This window comes from Bos indicus, chromosome 16 (genome assembly GCF_029378745.1).
Source record: "Bos indicus isolate NIAB-ARS_2022 breed Sahiwal x Tharparkar chromosome 16, NIAB-ARS_B.indTharparkar_mat_pri_1.0, whole genome shotgun sequence".
In the NCBI taxonomy this organism is placed as follows: Eukaryota; Metazoa; Chordata; class Mammalia; order Artiodactyla; family Bovidae; genus Bos; species Bos indicus.
In genome coordinates this window covers 17,806,989-17,829,299 of record NC_091775.1, presented here as the reverse complement: position 1 = coordinate 17,829,299, position 22,311 = coordinate 17,806,989, and positions in this window count along the sequence as shown.

Here is a 22,311-nt window from a genome sequence, read left to right as displayed (position 1 = left end):
CAGTTTCTGCTGTGTAACAGTGAATCAGCTATATGTATACATACATCCCCCAGACTGCTGACCCTCCCTTCTACATTACACCCTGTCTCACCCATCTAGGTCATTACTGAGCCCTGAGATTTGTGTCGCCCTCCCTTCCCTATCCTGCTGTGTCCACTGCAGGTATGAACTCTCTCAACCAGGATTCCCATGTTGGTTGCAGAGGTCCATCCCCTCCTTTTCTCACATTCAGGTTCCCAGCATTTGAGCCCTGCAGATTTCCCTGAAATCTCCATGGTGTGAGGTCAGAGAAGAGGATCCTATAAAGCCACCCACAGTGCTAGGGTGCTAGTTGTCTCCTTGGTTTTCATTTTCACTGGAGGAACCACAGGCTCAGGGGACACCTCTCTGCATGGTGCTGTGCTGGGCTGGGAACAGCCGTTAACGTGTAGCTACTTCTCTCACCTTTTTCATTTTCATGCAGGCTGCCTTTGCCTCTGTGGTACCAGGAGGTGCTACAATCACCTTTATCTTTCGGGACTCTCTCAGCTGTGTCTTGCTCTTGAATAGTTGTTGTCAGTTATTTTTCCTGTGACGGGAAGCAATCAGGAATGGCATATGTTGTGACTTTGGTGATGACACTCCCTGCTTAGGATTTTCAGAGGACACTTTTTTTTTTGGTTCTTTTCTCCAAACATATGCAATAACTATTTAACAGTTATTTACGTTATATTTCTCTCATTTTTAATCCAAAATTTTAGATTTCATTCAACTTTTCACTCATAAATAATAATGTAATACAAATATTATTTAGAAACTTTTTCTATTTTCTATAGTTTACAGTTATATATATCTGTAACAGATTATATATTGTTATAATTTATATACCAACAATCATATTGTTGTGTAGGGTGAAGACACTAGATAATGAGGTGAGTAGAGCATGGTTTTCCTTTTATTCAAATTCTGTTTCCAAGAGTAGTTCATGTCGCCTGTATGCACTAAGAAGACATTTTAATTCTGATTCAAACCACCTTTCACATTTGCTTCTGTCAGAATAATACATGCCCTGTCATCATAAATTCTCCCTGGCAAACCTTTTTCTTCACTGTACTCCTTTTCAGAACCAGGCTACTCATCTCTTGACAGGATGCAAAATGTAATGGTTACAAAGTAAAGTCTGCTAACTTTCAGTCCTGATGAATTGTCAAAAGGCACATTAAAAAATAATTGGGGAGAAACTGCACAGATTTTTTAAATATATTGAGTCATTTTTCTTCATTGCTTGACTGGTCAGCTTGCAAGATACCATTCTCTCCAATATTAACAAGCCAGGACTACTGTTTTAACAAAAGGAACAGCACTGTATTGCACTCAGCTTGCTCTTGCGGTTTGTTTCCATAGGCCTTCGATTTATCTAGAAAGTCAGCAAGTAAAACATCTTTTAGTAATGACTAGTTTGTGTTTCCAATTTACCTTCTATTAAGACTCATTTTTTTTTCACCAAGCTTGCAAAGTATATCATAAATACCACCTGAAATAGAAATAATAAACCCTTCTATATTGTTTTATTAACAGTTAATGTCTTAAAAATTTTTAGAAAATTCACCTGTTAATATGTTCTATTCTTAGCCTGTCTTACACAAACCATTTCAACTATAGTCAGTTTCAGTGATGTAGTCCATGATCAAATGCTTCTCCTGAGAGCCTAAACAAATAAAACAAATGGCCCACAATGATGTACTCCATTAAGAGGTAAATTTAATATCTTTGGAATCTCGAGTGAAAAAAAAAAAAAAAAACACAAAGCTTCTACTGTAGGAAAGTGAGGATCTAGAAATAAGAACTAAGGAACAAAAAGAACAGGAAATTCAACTTGAGTTAAGGTGCTGGCTGAAAAAGTGGAATCTGAACCGCATGTTCTCTTTAAAAAACAGTATCATTAGTATAGACTGGAAATAACTCTGTATACAGTGTTTCAACTGTATCTAGATAAAATACAAGTTGCTAATAACATGATTTTTAATGATAAACTTGGTTACTAGTTTTTCACAGATTTCTATAATTGCAAAATAATGTTAATTGAACTACAGTAGTAATTACTACAAAGCCATATTCATTGTTACCAAACTGATCATACCATATCTTTTTTTTAAAAAAGAAAATAAGAAATTGAGAATTTATAAGGTTATAAATTAAAATTCTGAGGGGCTTCCTGGTCAAAAATTTGCTTATAGAAATGTCTGCTGTATTTCTGAATGAAACAAATATAAATATTGTTAGGAAAAGTTGATGAGTTTTCACCAATAATTTTGAGATAAAATATTCTAGAGTTAACAATTAACTCTAGTGACATGTGTCATTGATGAATAGGTACTATTTCCTGCATAATATTAATATTCATGATAAAAATCATTTAATGTCATTTTTACCTTTTGTTTCATGAATCCTTCCTACTCTAAATCACTAAGTAAATTAAATCTACATATTTCTAAAATGCTTTTTTGGCAATTCCAATCTGTCTTTAAAAGGCCATTTTAGGAAAACAACTCATTCTCAATTGAAATGATTGTTATGGATTAATGGCTTTTGTTAAGAGAATATTGGACATATATGAAGAAGATTCAATTTTCTTTTCCATCCTCAAATTAATTAAAAATTAATTTATAAAATAATAAATGAAACAAAATCAAAACTTCCAGAATCAAGTATCTATCAGAAAGGCTTTTCCAAAAAATTGCTTTTCTTTTCAAGAAACACTTAGGTAATGACCAGTTATTAAACGCATTGATTTCATAAGCTGTTTATACACACAGAAAAGGAAGCATCATCACATGATAAATGCCACATATTACCTAGTCCACCTCAGGCAGGATTGTCCAAAGTCCCCTGACATTACACTTCATTTGTTTGTTGGTGTATTAACAATTTAAATGTTGTTTTAGGGTTACTCAACCCACCACAATTGCCTAAAAATTGTAGTAAAAATACATTGAAAAAGAAGTAAAGAAAAATTGTTGGTGTTCATTACAAATCTACACATATTCTTACCATATGATCCAGCAACCACACTTTTTGGTACTCACCCAAAGAAATTTAAAGTTTAGTTCCACAGAAAGCCCTGCACATGGATATTTATAGTAACTTTATTTCTAATAGCCCAAACTTGCAAACAACTAAGTGGTCCTTCAGTAGGTGAATGAATAAATAAACTGTGGTGCATCCAGACCATGACATGTTATTCAGCACTAAAAATAGCATGCGTTATCAAGCCATGAAAAAACAGGGAGGAAGTTTAAATGCACTAAGTGCATTTAAATGAAATATAATAAATTATCAGTGATGAGAATGAGTGACTGAGTGTTTGACTCTTTGCAGCCCCAGGGACTATACAGTCCATGGAATTCTCCAGGCCAGAATATTGGGGTGGGTATCTGTTCCCTTCTCCAGGGGCTGTTCCCAACTCAGGGATCTGACCCAGGTCTCCCACATTGCAGGTGTATTCTTTACCAGCTGAGCCACCAGGGAGGCCCAAGAATACTGGAGTGGGTTCCTATCCCTTCTCCAGCAGATCTTCCAGACCCAGGAATTGAACCGGGGTCTCCTGCATTGCAGGTGGATTCTTTACCAGCTGAGCTACCAGGGAATCCTATAAATGAAATATAATAAATTATCAGTGATGAGAATGAGTTCAAATAAATAATTCATAGACTCCTAAACAATTATTGTTTTTATCCATTTTCAACAGAAATACTTTTATTTTCTAATATTTTTAAATGATAGCTTCTAGGGCTTATCAGAAAGTCAGAAAAGTTTACTGAGAACTCTTGCCCTAGTGTCTCATAAGTCATGTTCATACTATAACCAGATTGTAAAATAGTGGCAGCTGTAATATGACGCTTTAGGAAAAATGTGTCTTCCATGTTAGAAAAGTAACGGACGTGTGTTTCTAAAGATTTTAGATATCTCATCATGAAATTGTACACACATTTGAGAGGAGATCTAATGTTCTTTTTCTAGCGGTAGTGTTATGAAAAATCACTCTGTAAATACTTTCATCATCTTAGCTTGAAACATAAAATGGAAGTAAATCTTATAAATGGGGCTTATGAGAGTGGCAGAATGGAAAGATTTGATTGAGAAAGTCAGTTTGGATATATCAATAGAAATATATTTCTTAAATCTGTGGTACATTGCAGAGTTTCTTTTCTGCTGGTTTGAATTCTCTTTCTGATGCTCATTGGTCTCTTGCACCTGTCACTGTGGGATAATAATTCCTCTCAGGAATCTGCTCAGAGTTCTCAAAGATAGCAATGATAGGAATTCATCGAGTATGTCTTCATTATATAACACATAGACAATTCTATTTTAATTATATTTTAGCTTAATGATTTAATCTAATACTTTTAGGATTTGGATATAATCATTGATCTTTTTTGCCTCCTGACTCTTATTTCTCTTTCATATTAAACTGAGATATTATTTGCCATATGCCAAATTGAATAAAAAGCAAACAAAAAATATAAAATATTACCTAATATCATACAGATTCTTAGTCATTTTTTACTGTCACTGAAAATTGGTGTTTGTGTTTTATGAAATACTCATAATTACAGAAAAGCCTATACTTGTTTTTTGCTAGTGTGTAATTTCTTGATGTGATTCATTATATACACACAAACACACACACACATACTGATGGAATAAATATATATGTATATATATATACATACACATACATATATATATAATAAATCTCATAAATAATAGAAATTCATACATAATAAAACAGGAAGAAACCCTTTGAGGCAAAGTGTCAGCCCCATCAAACATGAAATAAAGCCTTGACTGAAGACTGACTCCATGCTTTATAGGTTTCACTTTTAGCTATTGCTGTAACCCAGCCAAGATTGATCTGAGCATGTGATAAGAAGAGACACAGGTTTTGGGGAGTCTCCTGAAAAACTAACTGAGATGACTAAAAACTTTTCCTCCCAAATTGCAACTTTTGGAGATCTCCTGGCAGGCCAACCTGAGGACATTAAAAATCCTCCCCCTCCCAAGCTGATCATCTGGTCCTGGGGTAAGAGGCTCCAGGGACCATACATATGAGTGAGCTGGGACCGTCAGTCTGAGACACATGTGGCTGTGACTCCATCTCCTTGTGAGGATTCTCCAGAGTCTCAACCCAAATAGGTGGTACTCACCTCCTCTTAGTGACTCCACAGTAGTCTGGACCTACTTGAGTGCTTACTTGAGGAACTGGTTTCCCACAACTGGATTTTTTCCATCCCTGGATGCATGGACTTAGTTTGTTATAGTCACTTTATGCTCCAGTGGTTTACTTTTCATTCTGTTTTGTTGCTATTGTTCAGTCCTTAAGTTCTGTCTGACCTTTGTGACCCAATGGACTGCAGCATGCCATGCTTCCCTGTCCTTTGCTCTCTCCTGAACTTTGCTCGAACTCATGTCCATTGAGTTGGTGATGCCAACTAACCATCTCATCCTCGGCTGTCCCTTTCTCTTTTTGCTTTCATTCTTTCCTGGCATCAAGGTCTTTTCCACTGAGTCAGCTTTTTGCATCCATTGGCCAAAGTATTGGAGCTTCAGCTTCAGAATCAGTCCTTCCAATGAATATTCATGGTTGATTTTCTTTAGGAATGATTGGTTTGATCTCCTTGCTGTCCAGGGGACTCTCAAGTCTTCTCCAGCACCACAATTTGAAGGCATCAATTCTTCATTTTGTGTGTAGCCATTCTTTTCCCAATTAGTACTTTGTGCTCTCATCTAATTTCTTGTAGCTGGGTACACAATTTGGATCTGTTCCGTAAGTAATTGCATATTATACTAATCTCTGAACTAGTTACAGTTACTTGAATTATGTTACACAGTAAAAGATGGACTTGCTTCCAACAGCTTTCTCCTTTAGCATTAAAAAAAAGAAAAAAAAAAAAAAAAACCTTCCAGCCATTAAGAAAAAAATAATTTTCCAATGAAAATGATAGGAAAGCAGTTTATTTTGAGCACACATCTAATACACTACAAAAGTTTGAGACATTAGCTGGTGTCTCAAAATATTTGGGGTAGAATTTTCAATATTAAAACATTACCTGTGAAAGCAAACACTGTTTATTCTTGTATCTATATACATGGCTTTTTATTCCTTACTGAACTACAGAAAATTTGATAAAAAGTCAAAAGAATCTTTGCAACTCAAGAAATCAATCCCATTCCTGCTTGTATCTATGTCCTCACTTAGATCCAGGCCAGTTTCTTACAATAATGCTCTGTGAAACTGTTCATTTATTTACTGTGATTTCTTTAGCATTTACATTGGATTATGTCATTTCAAATGCCTTGGTTTTCCAAAATATCTTCATATTGTGCTGACATTTCAACACCATTTTCTCTGAATATATGATTCTTGGATCATAGATCTTTCCTTTTGATATATTATATGTATTAGTCCATTGTCTTCCATCTTTTAGTGTTGCAGTTGTCTAGATTCCTTTGATTTTCATTCTTCTTAAGAACTTTATATTGTCTGAATACTTATAATTTAATACTCAGATTTGAGAAGCATTTTAAAACTACAGGCTAAAGGCCCACCATTTTTGTTACTTTTGCTAAATTCTTTATGCTCTTTAATGTGTACATTTAAATTAGCCTTAACTCAGAGAAATTTGCTCATTTATAACCTTTGTAAATCTCCATTTTCTCTTCTCAAAAGATGTTAAGATTCTCAATGCTATCTACATAATATTATTAACTTTTGAAATATTCTCTATCACCAGAGAATCATATCTCAGCTTACAAGGTGATTTTTATGATCACTCATTTTGAAAACCATTGGAATATTTTGGATGATAACATTTCCTAAATAAGTAGCTGCCATGATATTTGATATTTTGCTGATGTTAGACTTGACATGGTATTTATCCAAATAAATCTAAATGAGTTCCACTGAAGGTTATGCAGTGACCAGAAATGGATATGGTAGAAAATATTATTTACTTGCAGTTAACTGAAGGACTGATGCTAAAGCTGAAACTCCAGTACTTTGGCCACCTCATGCAAAGAGTTGACTCATTGGAAAAGACTCTGATGCTGGGAGGGATTGGGGACAGGAGGAGAAGGGGACGACAGAGGATGAGATGGTTGGATGGCATCGCTGACTCGATGGATGTGAGTCTGGGTGAACTCCGGGAGTTGGTGATGGACAGGGAGGCCTGGCGTGCTGAGATTCATGGGGTTGCAAAGAGTCGGTCGGACACAACTGAGTGACTGAACTGAACTGTTACTCCTAGAACATGCGTGTCCTTCAATAAACCAATTGTAGTTTATAGCGTGATGCCTTTGTGCTTTGGCTATATGACTTTGCCCAAAGAATATGATTGAACATAATGAATGCAAAGGAGATTCATCCATATTGTTTATTTTAGTTACTGCATACTCAAGATTTTTATTTAGCACCTTCCTCTCTCCTTTGGTTTTACTATAAACAGATGTTTAGAATTAGAGATTTGACCAGATTTTGGTTCAGTTTTTCAGCAAGACCACTTCCTAGGTGATTGTGTATATTTCCTGTTTTTGTTTTATTGCTTATGTGAAAGTAACTTTTGTGAAGTTAGCAGTTAGTGATGATCATTGTCCAGATCCATTATTTCATTCGTTGTTGCAAATGGTGCTTTTTTTTACCCCATGAATTCTTTCTCATTTTTCAGCGGCATACTTTCAGAATGAGAAATTTCATGTCATCAAATGTTTAACTTATGAGAGCACAGTTTACACATGAACTGTATGTTAAATATTCAATTTTTTTTAATTTACTATAAAGTTATCAAAAGAATCTATTTATTCTCTGGTATTCACCAATGAAGAGCAATAGGATTTGTATTTTTTAATTTTAAAATTTTATTTTTATATCATTAAGAACATATGTGATGTTTTTCAATGCATGTCAGTTATATTGTTCATTGGTGCTCAAATTATACAATTCTGGCTGTAGAACCTTCTTCAGATTGGCTCGTATTAGCCCTTATTTAACTTGGGACTTGCCTGGTGACTCAGACAGTAAAGAATCTGCCTGCAATGCAGGAGACCTGGGTTCAATCCCTGGGTCGGGATAACTACCTGGAGAAGGGAATGGCTACCCACTCAAGTATTCTTGCCTGGAGAAGTCCATGAACAGAGAAACCCCATGGGCTACAGTCCATGGGGTCACAAAGAGCCAGACTCAACTGAATGACTAACACTTTCCTTTCACTCTTTTATACATGTCTTTACTCTGAACTTATTTTTCCCATAATAATATCAGCCTTTGATAGCTTCCTTTTACTTTAATATGACAATGCATTCCAGTTTCATTTTGTACTTTTTCTGCCTCAGTTCTGAAATTAGTAATTACACACACACACACACACAACATACTCTTAGTGGAAAATCATCTTTAGAGCCCACTATATGAGCTGCTCATTCTAAATTATTGATCATTGTTTCTACATATTTTAATGGATAAAATCAGAAAGTATATATGTGTCTATTACTATACTATTTAAGTTTAAATAATACTTGAAATTCAAATAAGAATTTAGGATTTTTTTTTAAACTTGTTATTTATTTTATATTTCCATTTATTTTACCTTAAAGTAAAAATCTTGGTTCCTAATAACATCATCATGACGAATTACTTGCTTCATCCTGTTGGTATATACATGTATGTATTATCAATAGTTTCAGAAGAAAATATTAGTAATAACACTAATTACTTTATAACCAGATTTAATTGTTTCACTTTTTTTCAGGGTCTTTTGGTCCTTAGAGAAGTATCTCACTAGGAAAATGCTATAAAATTTTTGAACTTGAAGTCAATGTTTGTAATTCCTCATTGTAAGGAATGGCAGCAGAAATAGCTCAAAAATGTTGGGATTATTTCTTTCATTTAGCTTTCTATTTTTTACAAATAACTTAAATTTTAACATTCAGTGATTATTATGTAAAGCATTCACCTGCTATAAAATTATTTCTGCAAAATGTGGTGCATTCAGAGCAGTCTAATTTCTATTCATGTCCTCCCCATCCTGTTTCTTCCTGTCCATTATACATAACCATGTTTAATTTTGTTTATTTTCCATTTTTGTAAATCACATGTATTTATGTAGATTTTAAAGTTTCTTAAATGTGTATGCTTTGAATATGAAAATTTATAAGTACACAGTTGTAAGTTTACAGGGTAATAATAACAAAATTAAGAACTGCACTGCTGCTGCTGCTAAGTCGCTTCAGTCGTGGCCAACTCTGTGCGACCCCATAGACGGCAGCCCACCAGGCTCCACAGTCCCTGGGATTCTCCAGGCAAGAACACTGGAGTGGGTTGCCATTTCCTTCTCCAATGCATGAAAGTGAAAGTGAAGTCGCTCAACTGTGTCCGACTTTTTGCGACCCCATGGACTGCAGCCTACCAGGCTCCTCCATCCATGGTATTTTCCAGGCAAGAGTGCTGGAGTGGGTTGCCATCGCCTTCTCCGATACATGTTATATTTACATAATTAGAGTCTTTAAACAAATATGTTAATATTCACAAACCAAATGAAACTCAGACTTTACGAGAACTAGCATTTCATTAAATCAGCTTTATACAAATACAGTATATTTAGCTAATTCATTTTTTGCCAGTATTCTCTTTTGTTGATTTTAGTTATAAAATTTAGTCATTGCAGTAATTGTGTTTTGCAACATTCAGTCTGCTCATTTGGCATTTCTTACAATCATAAATAATTTAATACTACATATTTACATTAAATAATGTGTTTAAAACCATAACATTAAACATGTTTTTTAGTTATATTTATACAGCATTAGACGTTTTGGAAAGCATATGGAATATGCCAAAACAGAATACCATTTTTCTTGAATGATATCATGAGTTGTGTTACTTAGCAATTATGTTCCTTGAGATACCCCAAACTTAGCAATTCTAATTCTTTATGGTTGCTGTATTTGCTTGAAGATACATAAATTTTCAATTATTATTCTATTGTAACAAATAATGTTGTGAACATTGCTTCCTTAATTTTAACAAAACTTGAAAAATATTTAGATTATTTCAATTGTTTTCATTATAGAAATATCTTTCAGTAAAATACAAATTCCAGAGCCCTCCCACAGTTAATTACCTTTTCTCTGTTCCTTTGGAGCTATAAATGCCTATTTATAAAAGAGGAACAGATCATACTGGCATTTCTCTCTTTCCTTTTTGCTCATCCTCCACTTATATCTCCATTGCATTCACTTGCCTATGTAATCACAACTAAATTCAGTTAGTTTAATCATATTTATTTAGTTAAAAAATAGTTTATCTTAGAAAAACCTTCAAAAACTCATGGAATGAAACTCAGGAAAGGACATTATTTTGTTAATACTTCATGGTGATAACACTAGTTGTCTCTGACTAAAACAGTTGAGATCTTAATGTTCAATTCTTGTATGAAATTCAGTGAAGACATTTGATAGCTTTATTGTCATCTCTTTTATTATTTCATCATCCTGAGTTTAAATACTTAAGCATTTTCCTAATAAGGATAATTTTGGTAATGAAATATGTAAGTGTATCTACATTCAACAAGAAAACATAGCCTAAACAAAATAATGCATTAGAAGGATGGTAGTCTACAGAAATGCTTTTTTTTCATACTTCTTTGATTTTTATGCAGGTAAACAAGTTTTGTGTTCTATTAGTTCATTATATTTGTTTAAAGTATTTTAGAATGATACTTAAGAAAGAATGTAAAAGCTGATTCATCTTTGTAATCCTATAATCAATCTGTTTTACTGGAGAAAGCTTCCTGATTAGAACTCAGCCAATAGCCAACTTAGAGGTGAGGATTAAAGCATGGGTTCCTATTCTGATGGAAATGAAGGTAAATTTGGACTAAATGGAAGATATGACAATATCTAGGAGAGGAAGATGGTACATCTTACAATGCATCATTTCCAGACTGTCTACCAGTGCTTTAGCTAGAGTGTTTTTTTAATTCATCACTTATTTTCCTGCTAAAAATACACACCTCTAGTCTTTCCAGTATAACAGTAACAAAATCAAATGTAGACATTTTGAAGAGTGAAAATAAGAAACCAATGTCAAATTGGTCAACATTTATTCACTGAGTATATCACACTTACCTTGCTGAGTGGAGATCCTTCAACATTTACAACTTGGTGAGGCTGAGAAAGAAGTTCTACTATTACGAAGAGCAATGGTGTTAGTATTTTATACAAATAATATAGTTGATTTACTTGCTTAGTAATTTGTTTCTCAATCTTGGACAATAAGATAAGTTAAATGCAAATTTATAAGGTAAATTTGTTGCAGATCTTAAGATCAAGATCGCCATTGAAATATTTTTCATTATGGTTCTTTTGCCCATTGTTTTTCAAGTTGTATAATTCTATCAAGTTGTAATAAACATAAAAGTATATCACATAAAAATATGGCAGAGAAATAATTTTCAAATTTTGTATCAAAACTTTAAATATAGTATAGTTTAAAATAAAAGCATTACAGAGTCAACTTTCAATAACAATAGGATGAGGTTTGAGGTTGATTTGGATAACAGAAGCCAAGAGCGATAAAGTTATTCACTTAAAAACACTGAAATGGAGAAACCAGAATATTTTAAGTTTAGGTCCAGTTTGTGTCTGAAACAAGAAAAGGAATCACTAGGGAATTTTTGGCATAGGTTTGATATTGTAAATTTTCCTCAGGTAATTTCACATCATTCAGTCAGCAATTATCTCCAAGTTCCACATGTAATGACTCTTTTTTCCAAATTAGTATAAACCCTCATGTAGCTCCTAAAATTTAACTATGTTTTAAATACTATATCTGCATGTATTATGTGTTGTATATTTATGCATCTTATATTCTATAAGGCGTAGGTTATATTCAAATAACTTCTGATATCATACAAAAATTTACATATTTTGTCTCCTGTATAGACAATTTTACCCATGACAAAAGAAGTTCTATATTAGCTTATTCAAGAAATATTCTTGATAGATCTTAGCATTTTATTGGTCACAGGGTGAATGGCAAATCCAGAGTATTAACAGAAAAATGTGTTCTCAGGATAAAGATGAATGCCCAATAAACAAAGCCCTTTTTAAGATGTTGTAAAGATTTCAGGTGATGTTTCAAAAATATTTTTAAATAGACAAAAGTTCTTGTAATGCTGTTAAAATCTACTTTGCTAAACAAGAGCGCATTTGCAAATCATAAGGGTTGTTTTGCAGAGAAGCTTCAAAAGAGATCAAAATGGAGAAGGAACTACCTCCAAAGGTTTGTATAAGTGACTTTTGTCGAGTGGAGTCTAAGCAATGTATCAGTCAGTTCAGTTCAGTCCCTCAGTCGTGTCCGACTCTTTGTGACCCCATGAATCGCAGCACACCAGGCCTCCCTGTCCATCACCAACTCCCGGAGTTCACCCAGACTCATGTCCATCAAGTCAGCGATGCCATCCAGCCATCTCATCCTCTGGCATCCCCTTCTCCTCCTGCCCCCAATCCCTCCCAGCATCAGAGTCTTTTCCAATGAGTGAACTCTTCGCATGAGGTGGCCAAAGTACTGGAGTTTCAGCTTTAGCATCATTCTTTCCAAAGAAATCCTAGGGCTGATCTCCTTCAGAATGGACTGGTTGGATCTCCTTGCAGTCCAAGGGACTCTCAAGAGTCTTCTCCAACACAAAACCCAAAACATTTTTATAAGAAGTTTATCAGCTTGGGCTGAAAAAAAAAAAAAAAAAAATTTTATAAAGTCTTCATGCTTGCAGAAACTAAGATTGTACATTTCAATTGTACATTTCAAAGGGGTTTTTTTTTCTGGGCTTCATTTATTGATATTATTATACAAAGAAGTACAACTATTTGAGCTCTGGAGAAGGGCACATGCATTTTTCATTTGGGAAGACTGGGGGCTTCCCAAGTGGCACAGTGGTAAAGAATCCATCTGCCAATGCAAGAGATGCAAGAGATGCAGGTTCAGTCCTTGGGTTGGAAAGATCCCCTGGAGTAGGAACTGGCAATCCCCTCCAGTATTCCTGCCTGGAAATTTCCATGGACAGAAGAGCCTGATGCCCTATACTTCATGGAGTGGCAGAGTCCGACTCAACTGAACAGACACACACATAAGTAATTTTGTCAGGAAGGTGTACTTTGATAGTTTTAAAACTTGATACTCTTTGACAATCCTCTGATTATGAGGTAAGATTTACAGCCACTCCTGTTAAATCTGGCCAGCCTTGAGATTCCTTTTACCAACATAGAAGAAGTAATTCTATGAGACTTGTGCAGTGGCTGCCTTGGGCATGGGGAACATTTTCTCTTGGAGCTTTTGGTTAAGTGTCAGAAGTCTGAGCACCCTGACACCATCCTACTGTTTAGTCCTTCCACTCTCCTCACTCAGGCACTAGATACATGTGTGCTGAAACTACCACAAAACTGGATGCTGCAGAGCCAATTGTTCTAGCCTCCAACCACATAGACCACGTGTAGCTGTTTCAGTCACCCCAAATGGAGGCTAGATATCATAAAAAATGTATAATATATAGGCATATTTATTTTACATGCTTTTTGAGTTTCCGAACCAAGAATCTCTGACCATAGTGAAATGGTTGTTTTATATCACTACATTGTTAGATGATTTGTGAGGCAGAATCAGATGACTAGAACAGAAGTATGTGGGAATTTCTGAAGTATTTAATCAGAGGATAGCATGACCTTTTGGTTTCAGAAAAGATCACTCTGGCTGCCTGACAGAGAAATGTTTCAAGATATGATATGTGAAAATGATATCATTAAATAGTTTTCACTGAATTAACTCAAGTTGTATAGGATGACAATTTCTCAAAGTTTTGGCATGGTAAATGGAGAGAAATAAATGTGTTCTGCAGGTAAAGCCATGATCATTTTATTATTTGGTTGCCACACATATAGAACTGCAAGTTAACCTACATCCATATTGTGTAATTTCATTATGTAGCCAAAACTGGCTATCTGTTGAAATATAGATTCTGATTTAACATGTCTGAGGTGAGGTCTGAGATTCTGCATTTTTAGCAGATTCTCTAGTGATGTTGATGTTGCTCATCTGTGGTTTACATGTTGAGTGGTACATTTCTGAGCTACTGTTGCCATGGATAAGATGTGGTTGTTCTTTCTAGGTTTTGAAATAAGCTAGTGTAGTCACAGATTTGTTACGTATAAAAGGGATAGTTGCAATATCTAGAAATAAAAACAGTCTCAAAACACATAGAGTATATTCCAGTAGTCAAATCATACATGTGTTTTTTGAGCAAATCAGAATTTGTTATAATTATAACTGCTTTTTATATCACTCTTATTATATTTAAATTGAAACATGCCAAAGCCACTGATTGATTAGGTTTAATTATCTCTGTACACCAATGCATACATGTACACACACATAAAATACACACAAGCATTTTAATATTGAGCATGTAACAATTTGACTTCATAAGTTTTCAATAATTGTATTTGCCTCAAATATCATGATTCTGTCTCTTTCATATTTTTCACTGATTTTTAGATTATTTTTGCTTCTACTTATTGATATAAAAATAAGTGACCTAAATAAAAGTAAATATAACCAAGAACTTATACTGTACTGCACTATTTGATTGTTTAAATTATTCTATATCATAAATTTATAATTTCCAGTGTACAATTCATAGAACTTAACAGATACATAGATTTGCGTAGCTAGCGCCATAATCAGAATACAGAACAGTTCCCATCACTACAAGACTCTGTTGTATTGACCTTTTGCAATCACACCTTCTCTCCAAACATAACCACTAGCAACCACTGATACAATTTCCTTCAGTATAGCTTTGTCACTTTGAGAATGTAATATGAAAGGAATCATACAGTATGTCATATTTTAATTCAATGTAATAGTGATTTAATTAATGTTCATTGACTATATAAAATATATATGAATATCATTCTTTTAAAAATTTTAGTAATAATTGTTTTAGGACCATACAGAAAGTTTTTTTTTTTCTATCTTTGGCCAATTTTGTTCACTTTCATTATTTAGATGTGTGTTGATAGTAGATTTTAGGACTATTTTATAAATATGAGATAAAAATCTATCAATATTAGGAAACACAACTGAAGGCCTTAATAATCAAAAGAAAAATATCTAAAATAATTTTAAAAGGCCTTCAGCAGACTCTAGCCCCTATCTATCAGTTTAATAGTTATCAAAGACAACCCAGAGGGATGGTATGGGGAGGGAGGAGGGAGGAGGGTTCAGGATGGGGAACACATGTATACCTGTGGCGGATTCATTTTGATATTTGGCAAAACTAATACAATTATGTAAAGTTTAAAAATAAAATTAAAAAAAAAAAAAACAACATTCAGAAAACTGAGATCACGGCATCTGGTTCCATCACTTAATGGCAAATGGATGGAGAAACAGTGACAGACTTTATTTATTTGGGTTCCAAAATCACTGCAGATGGTGACTGCAGCCATGAAATTAAAAGACGCTTATTCCTTGGGAGAAAAGTTATGACCAACCTAGACAGCATATTAAAAAGCAGAGATTATTTTGCCATCTAGTCAAAACTACGGTTTTTCCAGTAGTCATATATGGATGTGAGAGTTGGACTATAAAGAAAGCTGAGTGCCGAAGAATTGATGCTTTTGAACTGTGATGTTGGAGAAGACTCTTGAGAGTCCCTTGGACTGCAAGGAGATCCAACCAGTCCATCCTAAAGGAAATAAGTCCTAAATATTCATTGGAAGGACTAATGCTGAAGCTGAAACTCCAATACTTTGGCCACCTGATGTGAAGAACTAATTCATTGGAAAAGACCCTGATGCTGGGAATGATTGAAGGCAGGAGGAGAAGGGGACAACAGAGGATGAGATGGTTCAATGTCATCACTGTCTCAATGGACATGAGTTTGAGTAAAATCTAGGAGTTGGTGATCAACAGGGAGGCCTGGCATGCTGCAGTCCATGGGGTAGCAAACAGTCGTACACAACCGAGTGACTGAACTGAACTGAACTGCGACTCTATTACATCCTATAGTGGGAAGCATTTTATTATGCTTGTGCAAGCCATCAGGGTTATGTTTCAGTCACAGTGACTGATAGGCTAACTTCAAAACAATGGCATCAGGAACCTTTCTAGTCTTCCTTTGCTATGTGTTTAGGATAGGAAATTTTCTAAATTGTCCTTTGACCTGGTTGAAAATAAAATGTAGTTAAAATCAAAAATGAAAAATAAAACATCCTGAAGATGTTAAAAAAAAAAAAAGAAAATATTTTGAATACATAACAACCACAATGAAATGTACACTTGCATGGTGATATATTCGTCTGATTTTATGTTTCTTTGTGTACGGTAGTCATAATTATTTTGAAATTGTTTCCTCAAATTTTTCTGTTTATCCATTCTAAGTTCTGGGACTTTCCCTCAGTATTGGAAATATCAAATAGATGATGCATCCAGGAAGAGAATATCCTAATGACTATTGTTACTATCTTACTGTTGTGCCTTGAAATTCAAATCATTATTTGTTTGTATGAAATAATAATTTTGAAGAGAGGGTGGGGAGATTTGGGAAAATAGCATTGAAACATGTATAATATCATGTATGAAACGAGTCACCAGTCCAGGTTCGATGCACGATACTGGATGCTTGGGGCTGGTGCACTGGGATGACCCAGAGGGAGGGTATGGGGAGGGAGGAGGGAGGAGGGTTCAGGATGGGGAACACAGGTATACCTGTGGCGGATTCATTTCGACGTTTGGCAAAACTAATACAATATTGTAAAGTTTAAAAATAAAATAAAATTTAAAAAATAAAAATAAAAAATGCTAACATTTTAGATATTCTGGCCTAAATGAAATATTATTAAATTCTATTCCTGTATTTTAAAATACTTTTTAAATGTGACTACTAGGAAGTTTTAAATTATCCATATGACTTGCATTATATTTCTATCGGACAGTGCTGTTCTCAGAGTCTAAACCTAAAATTTAAAAATTTTGAAACTGCAGCACACTGTAAATAGAAATCAAGAGGAAGGACTTGTTTTATAGAAAAGATGAGCCTGACTTAGGAAAAAAGAGTTTAACTTAAGGAGTTAAATTAATAAAAATGCAGGTCCAGAAAGTAAAAAAAAACTGTGATGGAAATACAGAATTAGGAAAACATTTCAGAGATGAGCTACTTGAAATTTTAGAAGAGTAAGTGAATCTCACAGGAAAATTTAGAGCCCACAGCCTAGAAAGAGGAGGAAGAAGCAGTAAGTTGATTTTCTTAAAGAATAAAAAGGGCTGGCATCCTGGCTGGCATTCCAAGCTGAATCTCTGAAATCATTTCCCACAGAAACATGATACTTATCATAATTTAGGAATATCCTGTGTTGACTACATTTGATAGAAAAAAGGACCTGAATATACTAGAAAATGTTGTTCCCAAGGAAAAGTATATTCCAAATTCAAACAGGTAATACTTTATTTTACCTTGTTATAAACAAACACTCTGCAAGTTAGCTTCTATCATAATAAAGTGCATTCTTTATTCCTCTAATAATATGGAATTTATATATGGATTCAGCCACTGGAAAGACTAATTGAAAAGAGCTGGTTCAAGTTCAAAATGTATATATCCTCTTACTTTTACAAATTTTTATAAAACCACAAAAAATTGTAGCTGTTTAAGCAAAAGGTTATTTTTTTTTAAAGGGTTATTTTTTAACTAAACTCTCAATCTCTTCAAGATAGAGCTATGCAAATATGAGGAGAATCATTTCAAAGTATAAAATACATTTCCATTTCCCTTTCCATTAAGTGATATAATAAAGAGCTATTTGTACCAAACAAAGAACTGTTTGTATTTTAGGACTTCTGATTTATTTGCCAAGAATTTTATTCAATGACTCTATATTGAGTGTAGGCAATATTGAGTCGAGGCAAAAACAAAACAAAACAAAACAAAAGTTAGGCTTTGAAATGATTGCAGAAGGTAATTCTACATATTTAGACTTTCTCTATATTTCTAGTAAACTCAGATTATAGAATTTTTCTGACTCACAGAGGAAGAGAAATAAGGATGTATCATAAGAATACCCCTACTGTATGGGTTCATGACGTCACAAAGAGTCGGTCACAGCTGAGCAACTGAACTGAACTGAACTAAACTATATGGGTGCATAGTAATGGAGGGCATAGTAATGTTGCTGCTGCTAAGTCGCTTCAGTCGTGTCCAACTCTGTGCAACCCCATAGATGGCAGCCCACCAGGCTCCCCCATCCCTGGGATTCTCCAGGCAAGAACACCGGAGTGGGCTGCCATTTCCTTCTTCAATGTATGAAAGTGAAAAGTGAAAGTGAAGTCGCTCAGTCGTGTCCGACTCTTCGCAACCCCATGGACTGCAGCCTACCAGGCTCCTCCGTCCATGGGATTTTCCAGGTGAGAGTACTGGACTGGGGTGCCATCGCCTTCTCCGATAGTAATGTTAGTCAGGCCTAAAGTATAAGAAGGGAGAAGAGCAGATTTTTTGGGCGGTGGAGAGAAAGACTCTACTTCATGTAAAGAGTTAGTCATAATTTGTCAGTTCTTCCCATTTATTTACATCTAAATCTTGATTTTGAAAACACAGAGTTGGTAAAACTGAACATTGCTTTCAGGTCTTTACTTTAAGGCATGTTATTTTGAATTTATTGGAGAAACAAATCACCAACCAGTGATACAAAGAAGGAACAAGAAATCATTAATGAACAATTATATCAACTGGTGCAGGAAATAAGCAATTAGAACTTGCATCAAGAAAAATCAATACCCACATGTAACTTTTTCCAGCAGCAAATTTCAAAGCAATAAAAATAGGGCTAACTTTACTAATGAAAGCTAGATAACCAAAATTGAAATGCTAAATAGAACAAGATAAGGACAATTCCTGGCTATTAAACAATGACTAGAAAATTTAGGTAGAAATATCCAGACTTTAAAATATTCAAAACTGAATTTATTTTTACTGAATCTGTATAAAAGATACTATCAATTGGAGGTTTTATCATTCTTTAACATAATACTTTTCAAATACATTAAATATTAATCCTTAAATTGAGTATTCTTTGATCACTTCAATTGAATTGTACTTTGTAACAAATGACAATACAATTAGGATACATACACAAATGTATACACATACCATTTGGATAGATAATATTATATTGGCGCCTATAGTTTACTACCAACCATAGCCCTTCTGATTCTTGGTTCAAGGTATTTATTCAAAACATAGTAAAAGAAAAAAAAAAATTCATATTATCTGCATTAGCTATCCAATGATCTCATTATGCTTTGCCTTTAAAAATATCTCACAAACATTCTTAATAGGGAGATTAAGAATAATAGAGAGATTAAGAATAAGTCAACAATATATGCATAGTTATCATCAAATGATTATGAAATATTAGGGTGAGAGCCACTTGACAAGACATAAAGCATCTTAATAATGAGGGTCAAAGACTTTTATTCTAGGATAATAGAATTTTAACTTTCATAAAGCAGTGAGCTTTTTTAACTCAAGTAAATCCCACCATTGTTTATTTTACTCCAAGAATTCACTTAGGTAGCTATCATATTTCTCTAATAATTATGACTTAGTGATATATACCTACTCCTATTGACTTACTATGAAAGAATATATTCCTGAGTCTATAAAATAGCTAAACAAATTTACAGTCTTCAAAAAGCTTGAAATCAAGTTAGAAAAACAAAACACTAATAAAGATGAGAAATATACATAATAATCTACTTGTATATGTTATTCAGATAGTTAAAAGCTTTACTCTTTCAGTTCTAGCATTTTAAAAAATTGATTTTTAATTTAATTTCATAATAATTTAATTGCTAATAACTACATTGTAATAAATGCATGTATGACATTTTAAGTCAATCAAATTTGCTTTGCTTTGATCATTTGTTAGTATTATTTCTCTTAGCTATTTATATTTGCATTACATTTTCATCATAATTTTCCTTTAAGAAAAGAATGGAAAACTTAGACTCTTTACAAGGTAACATCCATGACATCTGGAATACAACTGAGACAGTTACTAGATTTGTGAAGAAGCAAGAAAATGTATGAACAATGTGAAAGTAAATAAATAAATAGTAATAAATATAGACTCCAAAACAACTTTATGTTGGAGTTTGTAATTAAGGGCTTAGAAAATGCAGTTATAAATATGTCTAAGGATTTAATGTAAATAATAGGCATAATAAGGTAACCAATGAAGATTTTCTACTGATAAAGATATATCTACTGATATGGCTATGGGGAAGTTGGTAAAGAATCTGCCTGCAATGCAGGAGACTGGGGTTCAATTCCTGGGTCAGGAAGATCCCCTGGAGAAGGAAATGGCAACCCACTCCAGTAATCTTGCTTGGAGAATCCTATGGACAGAGGAGCCTGGCAGGCAAGAGTCCTGCACAACTTAGCGACTAAACCACCAACCACCAAAGGTATAAAAAGCCAGATGTAAAATCTAGAATTGAAACACATATAAAAGCATAATAGATTAATTTAAAGTCAGATTAAATAGTACAGAAGATAAGATTAGTTAAAATTTGAAGATAGGTCAAGTGAAACTGCCTAAGAAGAAGCACAGAGGAGAGTGGCGGTGGGAGTTAAAAGGAGAAAAAAAAAGGAGAGAGAAAAATTGGAACATAAAAATTATTAGAATAATTAATTCAGACATTTTTCAAAAGTTTTGAAATAATATTAGCTGATTTATCAACAAAACAACAAACCCAAAGCAAGATAAACAAGAAGAAAACTTTAGGTAAAGAATCCACCTGAAATGCAGGAGACCTCAGTTCCATCCCTGGGTTGGAAGGATAAGATCTCCTGGAGAAGGAAATGGCAACTGACTCCATTGTTCTTGCCTGCGAAATTCCCCAGACAAAGGAGCTTGGCGAGCTATAGTCCACATAGTCGCAAGAGTTGGACACACCTTAGCAATTCACCACCACCAAGGTAAGAAATGCTAATAGAGATATATATTCTTCTAAATAACCAAAGAATTTAAGGAAGGGGAAGGGGTATAGAAGATACAAACTATTAGCTGTGAGATAAGCTGCAAGTATATGTTGTGCATCATGCTGAATAGTCAATATTTTATGATAACTGTTAACAAAGAATAACCTTTAAAAATCATGAACCACTGTGTTGCTCACCTGTAACTTACATAACACTACACTATGACAAAGCCTTTGACTGTGTGGATCCCAATAAACTGTGGAAAATTCTGAAAGAGATGGAAATACCAGACCATCTGATCTGCCTCTTGAGAAATTTGTATGCAGGTCAGAAAGCAACAGTTAGAACTGGACATGGAAAAACAGACTGGTTCCAAATGGGAAAAGGAGTACGTCAAGGCTGTATGTTGTCACCCTGCTTATTTAACTTCTACGCAGAGTACATCATGAGAAACTCTGGGCTGGATGAAGCACAAGCTGGAATCAAGATTGCTGGGAGAAATCTCAATAACCACAGATATGCAGATGACACGACCCTTATGGCAGAAAGTGAAGAGGAACTTAAAAAGCCTGTTGATGAAAGTGAAAGTGGAGAGTGAAAAAGTTGGCTTAAAGCTCAACATTCAGAAAACGAAGATCATGGCATCTGGTCCCATCACTTCATGGGAAATAGATGGGGAAACAGTGGAAACAGTGTTAGACTTTATTTTGGGGGGCTCCAAAATCACTGCAGATGGTGACTGCAGCCATGAAATTAAAAGACGCTTACTCCTTGGAAGGAAAGTTATGACCAACCTAGAGACCATATTCAAAAGCAGAGACATTACTTTGCCAACAAAGGTTCATCTAGTCAAGGCTATGGTTTTTCCTGTGGTCATGTATGGATGTGAGAGTTGGACTGTGAAGAAGGCTGAGCACCGAAGAATTGGTGCTTTTGAACTGTGGTGTTGGAGAAGACTCATGAGAGTCCCTTGGACTGCAAGGAGATCCAACCAGTCCATTCTGAAGGAGATCAGCCCTGGGATTCCTTTGGAAGGAATGATGCTAAAGCTGAAACTCCAATACTTTGGCCACCTCATACGAAGAGTTGACTCATTGGAAAAGACTCTGATGCTGGGAGGAATTGGGGGTAGGAGGAGAAGGGGAGGACAGAGGATGAGATGGCTGGATGGCATCACTGACTCGATGGATGTGAGTCTGGGTGAACTCCGGGAGTTGGTGATGGACAGGGAGGCCTGGTGTGC